This window comes from Calidris pugnax, unplaced genomic scaffold (genome assembly GCF_001431845.1).
Source record: "Calidris pugnax isolate Ruff unplaced genomic scaffold, ASM143184v1 scaffold70, whole genome shotgun sequence".
NCBI lineage: Eukaryota > Metazoa > Chordata > Aves > Charadriiformes > Scolopacidae > Calidris > Calidris pugnax.
Genome location: NW_015090862.1, coordinates 566,427 through 583,819, shown reverse-complemented (window position 1 = coordinate 583,819; position 17,393 = coordinate 566,427). Strand labels below are relative to the sequence as shown.

The window sequence follows — 17,393 nt, the reverse complement described above, 5'->3', positions numbered from 1 at the left end:
ACACCTCTCAGGTTGCATTTGGCAAATTATGTGCTGGTAGCAATATTTTCTGAAATAGCACTAACTTTATGAAGTCAGTGATGTTACTTTTTAGCACCACACTATTTTAAAAAAAAACCTATTCTTGCTTCCTCTTGCTGCATTAAAAAAGCCCACAGAAAGGACACCAACAAGTATAAAAGCAAAACAATGATACTCACTAAGAGGCTATTTGGCAGCTGTGACAACAGCAAGAGCATCTGTGATATGTACAGAGACTTGTAGTAAGAGGAAATATCCATGGAGTCAATGTAGAAGGATGTCTATATTTGTCCATGTTTATAGCGTGCATTTAAATGTCTTTCATATATGCATGAAGGTTTTTCTGACAGTAAGAGCCTCAGAGCTGGAAGACTGGATATAAATATATACATACAGAATTTACATCTTTTGTATTGTATACTGTCTTCCTCCTTTGGTGAGCTTTGTAGAAAGGCCTGTATAAATACAGGCACGCATCCAAGAAAGAACATCTTGGAACTGAGGTCTGCATTTATTTAAATGGTTTTTACAAAAAACATGTTAAGGTCAAACTGTGAATGTATCACTAAACAGTTTCCTATAGAACCTGTGTCAAATAATATAATAATCCAAATCTGCATAAACACCTCTCAGGTTGCATTTGGCAAATTATGTGCTGGTAGCAATATTTTCTGAAATAGCACTAACTTTATGAAGTCAGTGATGTTACTTTTTAGCACCACACTGAACTGGTGTCTCAGACAAGATGTTACTAAAACAAGTATTGCTAGAAGCCTACAATGTTTAGCCTGGCATGATTTTTATCCATTTGTTTACTGTGATTTCAAAAACTTTGCTAAGAATGTCTCCTGCAGTCAACAGTGACTGCATTAAGATGGTTGAGCATTTTTCAGCATTTATGTTTAAGTGCATGTAAGGTTTTTTTAAGTGAAATATTACTCTTAAGTAAAATGCGGGATAAACTGAAAGGTTTTTAAATGCCTTTCCCAGGTAATATTTATAGGGTTTTGCACTTTTAAAAGATAAAACCATTTTTTTCCATGCTGAGCATTTCATTTTATGGGGAAATTAAACATTCCCTGCTATAAAAGCTGGCAACTAAGAAAAAGACTCCTAAGCAAGAAGAACCATGAATTCTGAAGGCATTTTGAGGTACAGATAACAAATAAACGCTGTTAAATACTTTTACACACCATATTCACACAGCTTTTAAACATAAACATAATTATTTGGTGATCAAAGTGCAGATGTTCAACAAATTGTAATCAATTGTAATCTTTGTTAGTGCTCTTGTAATTCATGCAAAAGCATCCGAGTTAAAGCCAGGCCCATAAACAACAGGTTTGAGCAGTTAGCCTACTAAGGGACCTACTATTGGGAGATTTTTCCAAATACTCATGCAAAAAAGAAACTAGCCAAGTGACAATTTTCCCCAGAATCAAAGAATTAAAAAAAAATAATAAATCGGTTACAGATTGATTACAAATTACTTCTCCAAGTGGAGCAGTTTAAAACTGATTTTGTACTCATCCTGCACAGCAATATGTGATTGTTCTGTTCACCAGAAATGGTGAACCAAGGGGATGCTGCAATTCTGTTGTTCTTCTTGCCATCTGACCAGACAAACCCCAAAGCATTTGTGGTAAAGCAGTTTTGTAACTCAGTGAGTTAACATGGTAACTTTTGTAATAGCTGATGGGGTCCCATAAGAAAATAAATTTAAAGAAAGTGACCTCAGAGCTACACCCACTGCGTACTTTTCCTCTAGCCACATATTCAACAGTCAGGCAATCTCAAATCAACTCAGTCCACTTAAAAAGATATGGGGAAAGAAATTGCTTTAGTGACTCAACCACTTATCTATCTTTGGAAAAAGGAAGCCGGGAAATTTCTCACATGGCTGATCATTTCTGCTTATGATTTGGAAAATCCAAAAGCAAACATAAAGCCTACAACACTAAGCCACAATCTGTTGAAATTGTAGCTCAAATATTGGACAACTAATTAGAATTGTTACCAAGTAAAACCAAGTCATTTAACACCACAGAAATACTAAAGATCTCATATTCCTCTCAGTGCATACTGTTCACTTGTTGCACTTCACTCCGCTTTAAAATGGTGAAAGTCAACTAGCAAGTCTGATTCCAGTTTGTAGTCTGTATTTTTCCACTGGAAATTTAAAACCGTATGGTAATGGCAATTCTACATCATTGTGCTGATACGTACGAGACAATCAAAGTATTTCAGCCTTAGGCCAATGTAAATCCCAGTGCAATATGTTGTCCTTAAACCGTGGTCACGTGTGGGAGCGCAGAGGGGTGGGAGAACTGGTAATACCAACAAAAACTCTCCAGATGAGGTCTCTGTACCAGCCTCTCTCAGGTAATTCCAGCACAGAAAGCAGCCCCCTGCTCCATCAACCCCTTCTGGTATTGGGGTTGGGATTCTCCATTGGCATGGAGAACCTGAAGCCTCTTTCCCTTGGCTGTGGACTGGGGCCATACATCTTCTGCTCCAAAATCCATGTTACTTTACATACGTACAGAGTGGATTTGGCCTCACTGGTGATTTTTGGCTGATGCTAACTGCCAGTAAATGCTACATATGGCTTGCAAATAACTTGTTTCTTTGAACTTTGCTTCAACTAATAAACCAAAACATGTTTAAAAGATTATAACTACTGTATGCTAAAAGCATCTGGAGTCATCACATATTAATAGCAGAAAGATAAGAAAGTTATATTTTGAGTTTCCCCGGGTCAGGTGTTTTCTTTACAGTCTCTTTTCACTCATGTGTACTCCACGATGTTCACAGCGCTTTTCACAAGTGCAACACTATCTCCTCATTATACCTGTGTCATTTGCATTTCGATACCCTGCCCATACCCGAATGTCAGCTATGACACACCGACTGCACGGGAGGGAGCAGCTCGGCAGGATTCCTCGGGAGCTGCAGCAGCACAGGATGTGGGAACAGTGTGGAAGCTGGCAGGAGACAGACCTCATCTCTGATCCGTACCTCGCCATCTCCAGTTTAGACTTTTGGGGCTGTATTTTCAAGGGCTGGGGAAAAGAGGGTCTAACAGTCATACAAAAAAAAAAAAAAACAACAAAAAAGGGTATTGAGTTAACACCACCTGAAATCCAACCTCATCAGAAAGCAACTAGAACAAGAAAAGCAGTGGCAAAGAGTAAAGCTGCAGATGCCTTCAGAAACAAGGGGAAAGAAAACACGAGCAATCAGTGGGGATGGGAAGGTCTAATTCTATAGTGGGATGAGGAGCAATTCCAAGGAAAAGGGAAACCTAAGAGCAAAGGCTAAACAGGAAAAGAAATGACACAGGAGTGCAAATTCACAAAAAGGGAGAAAAAAACATGTTACAACTTGTTACAGTTTTCACATACATGTTTTTCCTAGCAGGATGCAGAAGGCTAACAATTCTGTTAGTTACCAATGTCTGTGACCCTAATCAATAATTTACAATAGTTACCTTAATATTTTACTATCCTGTTTAGGCAAGAAAACATTTAGAAGCCATTTAGCCAAATAGCATCCTCTCATTTTTCTTTAAATTATTAATTCCTACCAATTTAAGTATTGAGAAAGTAAATAGAAAAGAATACGTATTTTGGTAAATACACTTGCAAGTAGATTCTCTAAAGAGCTGAAAAGTAAGAAACACAAATTACTTAAAAGGTTGAAGTGGTATTTTCCCTCCTAGCTCTCTCTTTTGCTGAGGCAATAATAAGACTTACTGACACACAGGGAATGCCCCTATTTCAAAATAACCATATATTTATTTACATGGTTAATGTATGTTCTAAAAGAGAAGGAAATGCACACATTGCCTTCAGGAGTGAAGCTCGGGCTCTTATCAATTGCTTGTTCCCACACAAGTGCATCTGGCTCCTCACTCCACAGCTGGTACCTCCTACCCAGGGCTTGGGAGTCACACCCTACCTGCCACCGCTCTTCAGGTGAGGAAGAGGCATCTCAGCCAACCAGAACAACCCAAGAAAGTCATTTAGGAAGTCTGTGAATTAAGTCCTCTACACGAGATATCCTAACAATAAGGAAAATCCATCATGAAATGAATACATGAGATTAATCATGGAAAGTTACTCATGGAAAAATTGGTAATTCACTTCTTGCATACTTCCAACGCTTTAGAAAACAAAATGAGGTTTTCCTGAAAACACACTGGAGCAGTAACTCTGCCAGGAAGATGCTTCATCTGGATAAATCATTTTAGCTACTCTACAGACAAAACCTTTTAAGCCAGTGTGAAACTAGATTAAGAGTTTTAACTAGTCAAAACGACCAAATAAAATGTCCACAAGTATTTCCTGCTCTGCTACACCACTGAAATCAAACTGTCCAGATGGGGTTGTAAGTCAACCAAAAGTCACACAGAATTAAATTCATCTAATTTTTAAGAAAGGTGGTTGTTCAACTGGCAATTTTACACAAGCTTAAGTAAACTTTCTAACTATAGAACCTAATTATTGGAATTCCATAAAGCCTTGGCTCCAACTGTGTGTTCTTCCCTTCCTGACCGTATATCTTGTGCAATATTTTTTTCCCCAAATGTCTGAGAATAAAGCCCTTTAGCAGACACCGGACCGCCTTTGGCCACCACAAGTACAGAGAAAAACTTTGGAGCCCCTTATGAAGAGATTGAAGAAGAAGGAAAGCCAAGCTCTACAACATGAAATGGCAAAGACCTAAAGTAAACAGAAATTACATTCTCTATTAAATTCGAGGTCAGAGACCCACCAGGCAACACTCCTGCTCCCTGTGCTCACCCAAGAGCAGCCTGGTCATTAAGTGTTAGATACCAGCTGCCTGATAACTAATTAATCCCCGCAACGTATTTATTTACATCGTCCCACTTGCTCTCCCGATGCAAATCCCAGCTTTTCCAGTCCGGTCTCAACTTCACCCGCAAGAAAAACGGGGAAACACACCGACCTACCGAAAAGTCCCAAAAGAACCTTCAAGAGAACAGGCAGCCCCGAAAGCTCGAGAGGAGGACGGAACGCAGCCGCATACACGTCAACACTGACAACATAAAGCCTTTTTCGACAAGAACCCAGGGTAGTAACGGAGCGGGGACGGGGCCAGCATCCACCTGGCACCGCCGGCGCCTTCCCCGTGCTCCAATTCCTCGAAGGTGCCGGCTCCCGAGCGGCGCAGCCCGGCTCGGCCACCGCACACTCACCACAGGATCCCGTCCCACAACTTCCAGCCGAGGCTGCGGGCAGAAGAAACCGCCCTTGGCCGCCGGGGAAGTGGGGTAGGAGAGAAGGGGGGGGGACGGGGACTATCGGCGGCGACCCGAGGGCCCAGCCCCGCGGGGGCGGCTGCCGGCGGGACCCCCTCCCCTCAGGAAGGGCGGCTTCGCCCGGCCGCTCCCCTCACACCCCGCCGAGCAGCGCCGCGGCCCCTTCCCACTCCCCCCGCGCCCGCCGCCTCGCTGAGGTAAAACCCGAGGAGGCCGCCCCCCGGCCTCCCCTCACAGCGCCCTCACCCCCCTCCCTCCTCTCGCCGCCCGAGCTCGGACCGGCCCCTCACCTGGCAGGGGCTCCCCGGCCCCGCGGCGCCTCCCGAGGCGGAGGGAGGCTGGCTCAGGGCCGGTTCCCGCCGGGGCCCTGCGGAGGAACCGGCTGCCGGGACGGTTCCGTGGGTTCGGGACGGGACGGGCTCTGCCACCACCGCGCCCGCGCGCAACAACCAACTCCGGGCGCCGCCGGCCGCGGCCCGGCCCCGCCTCCCCCGCGCGCGCGCCGGAGGAGGGAGGGATCCCTCCGCCCCTCTCCCTCCGCCCTCAGCTCGCCGAGGCCTCCCATTGGCTGGAGAGCCGCGGGGGGGCGGGGCGCCGCGAGGCCGGGGGGAGCCGGCGCGAGGCGGGCGGGGCCGGAGCAGAAAAACTCTAAGTCCCGGCGTGCCTCGCGCTCAGCCACCCCCTTTTAACTTCGCTTGTGCGCCTGCGCGCGAGATAGAGTGTGTTCTTCCGCCCTGGGGGGGGGAGGATAAGTAGTCCCGGTGCGTTGTTTAGACTGTAATTATGTGCCTGGCTGCTGGCTGAGGAGGGGGCTGGTGGGTGCTTTCCATGAGCTGGGGCCTCGTCTAAGGTGTGTGTGAGGTGTTTCTTTTGAGAGGGATGTGCTGAAGCTGGAGGCGGAGGGATCCGAGCGGAGTCGGGGGGGAGGACGGTGAGGAGGCCGCGCGCGGCTGAGGGAGGCGGTAGCTGCGGCGGCTGCGCGGGCTGAGGGGAGCGGGCTCCGGCGGGCGGGCGACCCCTCGGCCCGGCGGGAGAGCCGCCCTCCGGCAGGTCAGTAGGGAGGGCTACAAGCCCTTCTCCTCTTCTCTCCCCCTATCCTTGCCCGGGGCGGGGGGAAGGGGCTGACGGCCCCGCTCCCTCCGCGGTGGGCAGCGGGGAGCGGCCCCCCTCACGACGCTGCCGGCGGCCCGGGTCTGGCCTTCCCCAGCCCTCGGGCCTGGCGGGCTTCGCCCCCGGCCTCCCGCTCGCCCCGCGCCCCCAGCTCGCCGGAGGGCTGCCTGATTGCCGCGGCCCGCCGGTGAGGGGGGGCTAGGAGCATCGCCTTGGGTGAGGGGGAAGAGCAGGGTGAGGGTCTGGGCACTTGGCTTTCCGTGGTTTTCCTTATAACCCTCGCCTCTTCCCTCGGCGCCCGCAAAGTAGTAAGAGGTAATGGTATTTGATGTGTATTTAATTCTATTTATTTATTGTTTCACTACCTCCGCTTATTGTTCCCTTGTCAAGCGGGGCATTTAGCGCAGTGTGGTTTGCTGAGGCTTCTTTCCAGCCATGGGCGTTCACATTTAGTTGCCCGTTCTTGAGGGAATTGTTTCTTATCGTGGAGGTAGGAGGAAAAAAAAAAAGCCCCAAGCCTAGAACTGAAAACACTGGAGCCACGTGCCTTGTGAGGCGCCATTCATTCCAGTCCCCTGAAATACCAACACTAGAGGGAAACTGACCTGGGCCTGGCTTTCTCCAGCCAAGTGAAACTGCTTATTTTCACGGTGTTGGGCCTCTGGAGAGAGCTAGATGTGGAGCTGGCTATTGAAGATATTGTAAGGAGAGAACCCCAAAATCATCTTGGGAGTGAGAAAGATTGGTGTCACTTGGTGTTAACTCAGTGGCGTTTAGGAAAATGAGGGAAGGCGGGACAAATACAAATCCTCTTTTTTACTCAGTAGAAAAAAAAGGAAAATTCTGTTCACAGAGAAAGGGACCTGCTTTCTAGAGAAGTGGCCTCCAGCTTTTTTTGGCTGCACGTGCCTATCAGTAAAAAAAAATTTTAGCCTCCCCAATGTATATATTTTTATTGATTTATCAATTATATTTAAGTGCTGCTGTACTGATATGTACATTATAAAACAAACTTAAAAATAGAGGTTAAGAAAGGGCAAGATAAAGATGAAATAACCAGTATTTTAAAATAGTGTTTGTTAATGTTACAAAAAATGTTTTCTTCCCACACCTCAGTGGATTGTCTTGAATGTGTGACTCACTTTGGAGACCACTGTTCTCCAGCACTAGGGTTTCAGAATTTGGTTAGGACCATGCTCTTCTAAGCAAATACAAGCTGAGTGTCTTGTCAGTGCTAGTGCCACTGCAGGGGAAGCTTTAATTGATTTACAGTTAATGCCTTGTTCAGCAAGTAAAGTCTTGTTAGATCTTTGAAAACATCATTCTTTTCCATGGAAAGTAAGTTGGACTAAGCTTGGCTAAGGCCATGTAGTGACAGAACTTGGCACAAGAATCTGGGGGGGACCATGCTCTAGCAAGTTTATGTGTGTTATTCTGAAGTGATGATTTTTAATTTCATAAGAATATAAACATAGCCAGGTATTGAAAACAAAGAATAACAAAAAAATTGTTTTCATGACTTTTTTTTTTTTTTTAAGCCAGGCCATACGAGTAGGGACACAAGCTATCTGTATTTGAAGATAGTAGTGAAATGCCATTTTATCTTTTTTGATTTCTTGCACACCAAAGCTTTATGCTTGTTAGAAAGGATGAGATACTCAGCATTTCTGGAACTATACCAGTTATTGGCAAATACTGTAACTTTAGAGTCCAGAAAATTGAGGGAAATTGATTAATTATTTTCTGTCCTTAGAAATCTGACATGTCTTGAAGTTGAAGTTGAGATTACTAGTTCTAAGGAGACCTAGGCTTAGAAATGGTGGCTCAAGCAGAGTATTCAAGTTAGTCTAACAGTTTCTTAAGTTAGCTTTTGCATAAAATACTAGCAGTTTTCAAAATAGAAAATCTGGAGATTGATTGAAAATTGAATATTTTTTTCCTTTGTTTGCTCATGGTGTGGCACAATAGATGGTACCATGACAGATATGCCTTTTATGGCTCAAAAAGGGAGAAGAGAATCGTTTCTTACAAGGATGTTTCTTTAGCACCTGAGAACAGGGTTTAGCTCTTCTATGTGTACCTGACTGCTAGGAGATCACTGTAGCAAGTTTTAATGCTTTGCAATAAAGCAACCAAGAGGAGAGGGGTTCTCACTGTCTTCCATCTTCTGTTCTTGCAGGACATCTTCCCTTGGCAAGCTGAGGTTTTCTGTGTGTGATGGCCAGGGACTGTGCAGAAAACTGAGAAGACGTGCTGATTTCCCCGAGTGCTCGTAGACTTCTGAATGAAAGCAGTGACTGTGAGCTGTGTTTTGCTTTCTAGCCTCATCACTAAGTTCCTCATAGTATCAGAGCACAGGAACTGAGAAAATTGTAAACTAACGAGTTCAAGTTAACTTTCTAAGCTTTCTTTGTCAGTGTGTTGGTTCACAATGTATTTAAATAACGGGTTGCTTAATATCAAGGTGTGCCCAATTGCCAAGGCATACCTCCTCACCTGCTAAAGCAAGCTCAGCCTTCTGTAGTAAATGCTTCTCTTTGATTAAATAGGATTTTTTTCAGGGCCGGGTTGCTTAATATCAAGGTGTGCCCAATTGTTAAGGCATACCTCCTCACCTGCTAAAGGAAGCTCAGCCTTCTGTAGTAAATTGATTAAATAGGATTTGTTTTAGGGCCAGTTCTTGGATGAGATTTTTTTTTTTCAAACTTACTCCTGACTGGACCAAAGGTGGCAGACAAATTTAGAGCATGTTTCACTAAAATAAGCCGATACAGGCTTCTGAATTCCTGCTACTCCTGCCCTCCCCAGGCTGTGGTTGAAAAGCTGAAGTACTCCCACTCCCCTTTACTGAAGTGTGCTCAGAGCTGTGCTGATTTTTTTGAGTATCGTGGCATGTGCTGTGGGAAACTGTTAGATGTTGGAGCACAGGTGAAGAGGCTGCACTTGTAATAATGGGGATACTCTTCTGATAATGATCTGTGAGAGAGAAGGGTAACTCGAGGGAACGTGCATGTGCTATTTTGAGGACAGCAGGTGAATAAAGGTCTTTTTCCTTTTTCCTAGTTGTTCATGTATCCTGATAAACCCTAATAAAATGTCCTTTCTGTCAGTAGTTAGATTAGCTTTGGAAAGCTCCCAAAGCTAGGTTTTCTGCATTCCTTTAAGCTTTTCTCTTTTTTTACTTCCATGATTTTGCCTGGAAGGAGAGGAGGACTATTTCTTGCATTCATGGGAACCCTTCAGTTCATTTTAAGACATGAGGAGCACTTTGACACTTAAGTGTTCTCCAGGCATGAATTTACTTAGAACAGTTTGTTTTTAGAAACCACTATTATCTTCCCCAGTGGATTTGTTCAGGAAAGCAGGTATGGTTCACTGGTGTCTATTTGAAATATACAGCACAAGTGGCAACTAAAACTTCTGTTAGATACATAGGTTGGCCTCCATTGGCAAGATCTGCAATGCTGGCCACGTTGTGTTATTGTGTGACTGCAGAACTGGCTGGTTCCTTTACCAGGGGTGTAGTTGCTCCAGTGGTGTCAGTAGCACAGCCATTAGCTCAGGTGGCAGCCATTCGAATTTGCTGTGTGTAGTCTGATCCTGGTCTTTGTGTTTTGAGGGCAAAACACCTGGATCTGAGTTTGTACATGAACCACCGGTGGTTCTCCCTGCGTCAGTGGGATAGGTCAGGTGGTAAGCAATTTAAAACTGACTAGCCTTGTAATAGTCTCTTCGATATAATGGGATGGTTGGGATGTATCTATTAAAGCTTTCTGTATGCAGCTTAATCTCACAGAGGGTTAATTCTTAGGTATAAACACTTCAAGTTGTTTCTTTCCTATCTATTAGGGACAAAGCCAAGACTGATGTTCTATTTCTGAAAGACTACTTAATAATGGTTTGATAAGGACAGCTTTTGGTGAACTGGAACTGCAGCTAGGGCTAGACTTGAATGACTGTTTATCTGGGAGAAATCTTCATTTTGTGTTACAGGGGAACAAAACAAATTATGATGGAATAACTGAATATTTCAAGTTCTAAATTTATTAAGAAATCTTCCTTGTTCCCTGACCTTACTCTCGCAAATGCTGATGCACTTTGAAGAAAACTTATCTTTCAGAAATGAAATTAGGAACATTACTGACTAGGTTTTTTTAATAGTAAATATGTTAAACGGAAGCTGTGCTAAGTTGTCTTTAAAGAGTCTTAATAAGGATTTTGATCCTAGAAACAAGTGATCTTGTTTTCCTTTGCAGGAGACTAGGGCAATGGCTAACTTTGGCTGACTGATTTCAGTCTTTTGGACCATATTTATTGCATGGCATACAATGAATAAATGAATAAGCCTTATACTTCACTGTTTCTGAAATTCTTATGACTTGGTTTGTTCATACTGTTTCTTCTGGTAAAAGGGGATCTTAAGATTTTGGAATGTGTCTTTTGAGCATTATGGTTGGGATAAATAATGAGGTGAGCAGCTGACACCCTGAGCCTGTAGTTCAAGAAAATTGCGATAGCATGAAAATGGAAAGAGTTGTTTTAGTCAAAAGACTGAGTGGCATAAAGTTTTTTGTACTGATGATGAAAATGTGTCAAGTACATAAAAGGAGGAGGATAGTGAAAGTGTCAGTTTTTAATTGAATTCAAGAATCTTAAGACTGATGGAATTTATTTCTAAATGCTTTTTCCTTTGTTTTTTTCTTCTTCTAACTGGTGCAGAACACAGGATATTTTTGGCAATTTAGTGAATTACCAGGGGAAAGTCTACTTTTGTGTTATTGTTCTGTTCAAATATGAAAAGATAAATTCATAGCTTTAATTATACAGTAATGTCTGAGGGATTGTTTGCAGCCAAAAGAAACTCTCAACAAAGTTTTCTTAATTGGCCTTCAAAGGTTTGTCATCTGGAGAACTTGTTAGGATTTTAAGTGCTGTTATTTATCACTTGTGCTTTCTGCTTGGGAGCGTCATTCTGAAGGAGCTTCAGCCAGTGAATCTTCCCTGCCATCACCCTCTGATGCTAGCACTCGTGCATGGGTTTGGCAAATTGTTTCAAAGAGCTTATGTGATGAAATTTTTTTTTTTGTCTAGCTGGTAAATTAGTTTAAGGAACTTGGACAAGTTGAAAATCAAGCAGCTTGCATGAACACTAGTGTATGCATGGGGGAGGTGAGTGTGGCTGGTTGTGAAGAAGACAGTGAATAATAAGATGGGGAAGTGGTAAGGCCCATGGTTTAACTGTAACATAAAACTGTATGAGGTTTGAAATTGAGTGACTACTTAACCTTAGCTGCTCTGGATCCATACTGATGCAATAAAGAGTTGCTGAAAGGCCAGCTCTGTTCCTTTTCTTTATCCTGATGCTTATCTGATTATGCAGCAGTTCAGGGGTTGTTACTGTCCAGAGGGGCCATTGCTTTGCTTCCACTTTAGCCCCCTGAATTAGCCTGCTGCATTTGTGTGCACTGCTGCTGCCTCAAGAGAAACAGATCTGTGGTTTGTGGGAGGAGTAGGAGAGTCCCCTCAGGTGCCACTAGCTGTGATGTGAAATTAAACTGCACAAACTAAGAGCTGCTCAGATGGTGCAGCTGTTACCTTGTTTGTCCCCTTGATGTGGTAGATGTCCCAGCATGTGCAGGGAATGAAAGGGATTTGGGGATTTTTTATTATTATTTTTTTTAAAGAAGAAACAAGCTTAATGGGTGACTAAGGAATGTCTTTCATTATTAAGGTGGGACCTAAATATGCACATAAACCTGCAGTACAGTTACTTGCTTTAGTTGAATGGGTTCTCATAAAGGCTTAACCCAATGGTGGTTAAAGCAGGTCTGACTTGGCTGTCTCTGTTCTGTAGTTCCTTTTATTTCAGGTAAGCAGTGTGACATGATTTAATGGGGGGTTCTTTTGTAAATTTTTGTGTTTGTTTGTGTTCTTAAGAAAAAAACAGTTGGTTTCTCTTGGAATTCCCATGGCTGGTGTTTCAAAGCTTGGACATAACATGGTGTATTGTTTTCTAACTTTGGAGTACTGTTTGCTGAAAACAAGTTATTGACAGAACATCAGTAATGCAGATGAACTTTTTATTTGGAAGATGGGATTGTCTTTGTCATTGATGTGAGTATAGACTTAAGTAATAATCTCAGCCTTACGACTCTGGGGTGATAATTTTATGTTGATCAAAGGTTGGATTTTCTGATGGAGTTTAGTGTCCCATACCAGCATTCAAAATATGCTGTGCCTGACAGTATGTGGAAAGTGTCAGCCTCCATAGTTGGGAAAGCAGTGGAGAGAGCTGTGGCAAAACAAGTTCTGGTAATAGTATAAGACTACACAAGAGAGAAAACAGATCAACACCAAGCAAAGTACTGAAAACAGTAAACTGTGAATCTTGTTTCACACTTTTAAATCTGGAGTTTGCTAACATCACATTTCTGCCAAGAAGACTGGGGCGTGGGGGTGAATGTTGCCAGTACAGGATAAATGGCATGCAAAGGTAAGAGAAGAAAGCTTGATGTATGCTTCAGTTTTATGAAATTGGCTTTTTTTTTAACTGGCATTCTAAACCTTTTCCTTTGGTACAGTGCTCTTCTCGTGTCCCACTTCTCCACAGCTTACTTTAAAAATAGGCGTAATCATCCTTGTTTTGCATTTTCATTTATCCAGCGTATTGACAAAAGACATCTTCTGATACCTAAAGGATAAAAAAATTAAGACTTATTCTAGAAAGATATTCCATTTATAGCTACCATATCTTCAAATACACAAGCGTGTTGTTGGAATATCTCAAATCACAAATTGTATAGGATTTCTAGAGCAGACGAGCAAATCCTTAGGGTCTCCAAAAGTCCTGAACTATATAGGCATATTAGAATGCTCTGCTTTCCCCTTCAGGATGTGATTCTTAATGAGCAGGTGTTACATTAGTTCTTGCTGCTTGGATCTGAATGTTTGTGATTGGTTCAACATAGGAGGGCTCTAAAACAGGAGCTGGAGGGTTTGTGATTCAAAAGAGAGTACCAAAGCAGTGAGAAACTGGGAGAAATTTGGACAACTTAGTGGAGGCAGTGTAGCATTAGAAGATAAAATGTGCTCGTTGTTTCTGTTGGAGTTTAAACTTTGCCAATGCAAAATCAGATAATAACCACAGGAAAAAGATGTTCTTCATGTGTCCCTGATTACCAGTGTAGTTATGTAAAAAACATGGCATAGCAGGTTTTTTCAGTCCTGACATCCAGTCAGGTACTACAACAGACTGAAGTTGTCTTTTGGAGCCAGTTTCTGGCTCGGGCTGCATTTACTGCAGTATGCTCTGGCTGGTAGTGTATGTGAATTGTGCTCCTGATGAAATGAAATCAAGATAACCAATATTTGACTAAATCCTCACTGTTTCAATATGTGGAAGCATGACAGAATAGACTTCAGCTATTGTTCTGCTGAGTTTGATTAAGAAAGTATGTTTGCTGCAATTCATATACTATATGAAGAGCCAGTGTAATAAGTGTCCCTTGTTAGAACAAATGAATCAGAATTTGTGGAATTCAAGTTCTGTTTCCAGGCTCATGGGAAAGAATCTCAGCTTTCATCAGAAGAATAAATGTTTAGCTTTAGATTAGAAAGAAAAAAACCTGAGAATGTCAAGTCATCTTATGAGATAATCCTAATTTTTTCTGGTAATCACATTCCCTCCCACTTAGGTCTATTTTGGGGCCCTCAGTTGCTGGAATAGTTTCAAACGTTCTTCATTTCTGACACCACTAGAATTTTAGTGAGAGAGCTGAATCTCAGGCTGTAGGGTTATAGGAATGTAAGTCACTTACTCTTGGCTGTGCTACTTGCATCCCTTTTTCTTCTGCCAGCTGCAATGCTTATTGGATCCTTTGCTGAGCCATTTCACCCTTTAATCTGGCATAAACTGATTTGATAAGTGAACTAAAAGTTATGCTGTTTCTTTAGAATGCTGAAACACATGACTTGTCCTTTGAACAGAGGTGCCAGGCTGAAGATGATGTGATATGAGTAGTTAGTAGTTAAATAGGCTTAGGCTGCCATAGAACTATGGCCTTAGGCAGCGGAGAGCTGTTGTCTGCACCTTCTAGGACTTGGCTTATCTTCATGCAGGCAGCTGACCTTTCTGAATGCTTCTCTTGATGTCATGTGAAAACCACAACCCTACTAGCAGAATGAGTCAAAAATGTTAGTATCTTGGTGATTGGGAGTGGGTCATGTAGCTTAATATGACTTTACCATGTGTGGACGTGGGAGGTTCCATACACATTCTTCTTCTGATAAACTGTGGTATTTATTTGAACCCTCTTGATTCCTTTCAACTACGTATCTGAGCTGGTGGAAGATACCCAGCTTCCCCTCTTGCCTGCCATTCTCCCAAAGGGAAGAGTTAGGGAGTTAGAAAACAGTTCTGTCAAAATCCTGTGAGATGTGGAGATCACCAAAACAAGGTGAGAAAGGAGAAGGAAGCAAGACCTTGCCCTCTCTGCGGCAGCAAGCTACCACTCAGTAACCTGTCCTTAAATCTAGGCTGTATCAAAACATGGAAAGCTTAAGAAGCCTGAAAATTGTGTTCATCTAATGCTCAATTTACACCACCAGTATTTTGCCAGTTTTCCCCGTTCTGATTCAACAGTTGACACTAGTGTATAAATTGGTGTGACTTTAGTGTTAGTGAACAGTTTACAGAATTTTAATAAACACTTCATTGAAACATGGAAGCAGAAGTCATTTTTGTTAAGCTCTTGAGTATGGGAGGGGAAAAAAAGGCAGAAAAAATCTTCTGAATCATATTGGTGTGTGATCCTTTGCTTTTTAAATGTCAGTTTGAAGTCACAAATAGAGCCTGATTCATCCTGCTTTATGAAATTTGATGTCTTTGAATAAAATGGCATCAATTTAAAACTTGTTACTTGGAGAGGTAATGTGACAACTACTTTTTCAGTAGATGTGGCTTGCTAACCTGCTTTGGCTTTTTGTTTTTAAAAGCTATACTCAAGCAAAGTAGACTTTGTATTTGGTCACATTTAAGATGGTATACCTCAGGAGAGGAATAAGCTGAGGAAGGCCTTCTTGGAAGCAGTGACACTAAGAGGTGTTGGAGGTGACTGAATAATCCAGCTGAACATTAGCATTTAGTGATGCTCTGAGCAACTAAGCCTTAGGTGTAACAAGAACTGAGTCTAACAGGCAAGGTGGTAATACATGGTGTGTTCTGCAGCTGGCACTGCTTGCAACTATTACTTTTGGAATTCAGAAGGGGCTGCTAGCACACTGGACAGCCTGAAAATAAGTTAAAGGTGTCATTTTTCAGGCCTAAAAATGAATGCAGGTGCTACATTTGTTTGAATTCTTGAAAGCATACATTTGCCAAATCACAAGTTAATGAGAATTTATTGATATAGGTTCAATAAATGCAAAAGCGTAATAAAACTGACTGCTGCAATAGAAAGTTGTACAGATTTACTGTGTGCATAACTACCCTGTGGGACAGGTCAAGTGGTGATACTTCTTTTACTGTCAGTCTTTAAAACAAGACTGTGTAAACCATTATGTGGATTTGAATTCCTCTTTGTGTTTCCTTTTTGACAGAAGATAGGTGGCGGGTGCTAAACGGGTCAGTCTGGGTGATCACAGTCATCCCCTCTAGTCTTTGTATGTGGGCACACTTGCAGCTTTGCAGACAGCAAATAAACTTTTTTAGTTCTAGCCAAGGAAACTTCCTTGAAAGTACAAAAGCCTTGTAAGTATTTGTATTAGACTAACCAAAGCAGTCTTTGTCTTGACAGAAGATTTGATTTGATTGTTCATCTGTTTACATTTGGATATAAAAAGCTATAGAATTAATAACTGCATGTTAAATTTAGACTGTGACACTTTACGTGAACTGCTTTGACTCAGCAGTGATATGAAAATCATCCTAAGATCAAAGATATTTTCCTTTCTTGAGAAACCTTTTCTGCTAATATTGTCTTAACCTTATAAAAACGTAAAATTCATTACAAGTATAAAAAATGTGAACTCTGGTATACATACCTTACTTGCGTTTTCTCTATAGGAAAATGCTTTAAATATTTGGGGTGTTTTTTTAGGTAAGTTACTTACATAATTTTATTGCCAGTTGTAAATTCACATGTCTTGTCCTAATGCCATTTCAATAAAGTATCTCTGAAGAGAACTACAGAAAAGGCATTTATCAGAAGAAGGGTTTGCAAAGCGTACAGAAAATAACAGATTACAAGAAACTTTCCAGCATGTTCCTAAAGTTTATGTTCTTGGATTGCTGTTATATGGAGGAGTATTGAAGTATTGATGTACAAATACGTGTGTACAAAAGGTTTACATTTCTATAGTGAGGAAGAGTGGGAAGACACGAGATTTCAAATGCATAGTGAAGGCTAGAAACTAAAAAAAAAAGTAACTTCTAAGTGTCTTTCTATTATAGACTTCTGGGAATTATGTTTAGAAAAATGTGTTTTCTTTATTGATGCACAATTCTTTATTCTCAAGTCTGAGGTCAGTAATTTTTGTCAGGTGTCTATAATTGACTTTTTATGGAGACGTTTAAATAATGCCATGTAAAGGTAGGAGTTTACTGGTCCGTAGCTCTATTGCATGGTTGGTGTTTTCCTTCCAGCTTGTGTGAGTGAGGACCAGTGACTGACCAATAGAAGATTCTGGGCAGTGATGAGGCAGGACTGTGATATCGCAGCCTTGCAGTAATGTGGTAACTGAAAGTTATCATGAAAAAGGTACACTAGTCTGTCACATGCAGATAAATTTTGCTTAAATGAGTTGTCAGTTTACAGCAGGAAATCTATCTGTCATACTTCCATTTTTGAGACTTGTTAGTGTCTGGTTCTGAACTTGCTTGATAGCATCTCACTACCGTGGGTATATTTGTGTAACATTGAATACAGAAATTTGAGCCATTGGAAATTTTTGCAGATCAGAGAAAGAAGTTGCCTGGCAT

At 42.0% G+C, this 17,393-nt stretch overlaps 2 protein-coding genes across 12 annotated transcripts in view; one reads left to right on the top strand and one right to left on the bottom strand.

Annotated features, from left to right (window-relative positions):
• PEAK1 (pseudopodium-enriched atypical kinase 1) overlaps window positions 1-5,762 on the bottom strand; it is a 131,164-nt gene extending 125,402 nt beyond the window's left edge. For 6 of the 7 annotated variants that reach the window (XR_001412328.1, XM_014944399.1, XM_014944400.1 and 3 more), the window contains exon 1: window positions 5,596-5,762. The gene's annotated coding sequence lies outside the window, so the exon portion shown is untranslated. The remainder of the gene's footprint in view (window positions 1-5,595) is intronic. The other variant, XM_014944404.1, reaches the window with a different exon arrangement.
• A 268-nt stretch (window positions 5,763-6,030) lies between these two features.
• The window catches only part of HMG20A (high mobility group 20A), a 46,585-nt gene continuing 35,222 nt past the window's right edge, over window positions 6,031-17,393 (top strand). Inside the window, exons 1-2 of one of the 5 annotated variants that reach the window (XM_014944661.1) lie at window positions 6,031-6,155; window positions 8,595-8,714. The gene's annotated coding sequence lies outside the window, so the exon portion shown is untranslated. Of the gene's footprint in view, window positions 6,156-6,255; window positions 6,356-6,471; window positions 6,731-8,594; window positions 8,715-17,393 lie in introns of those variants that run through there. The other 4 variants (XM_014944659.1, XM_014944660.1, XM_014944663.1 and 1 more) reach the window with 4 other exon arrangements.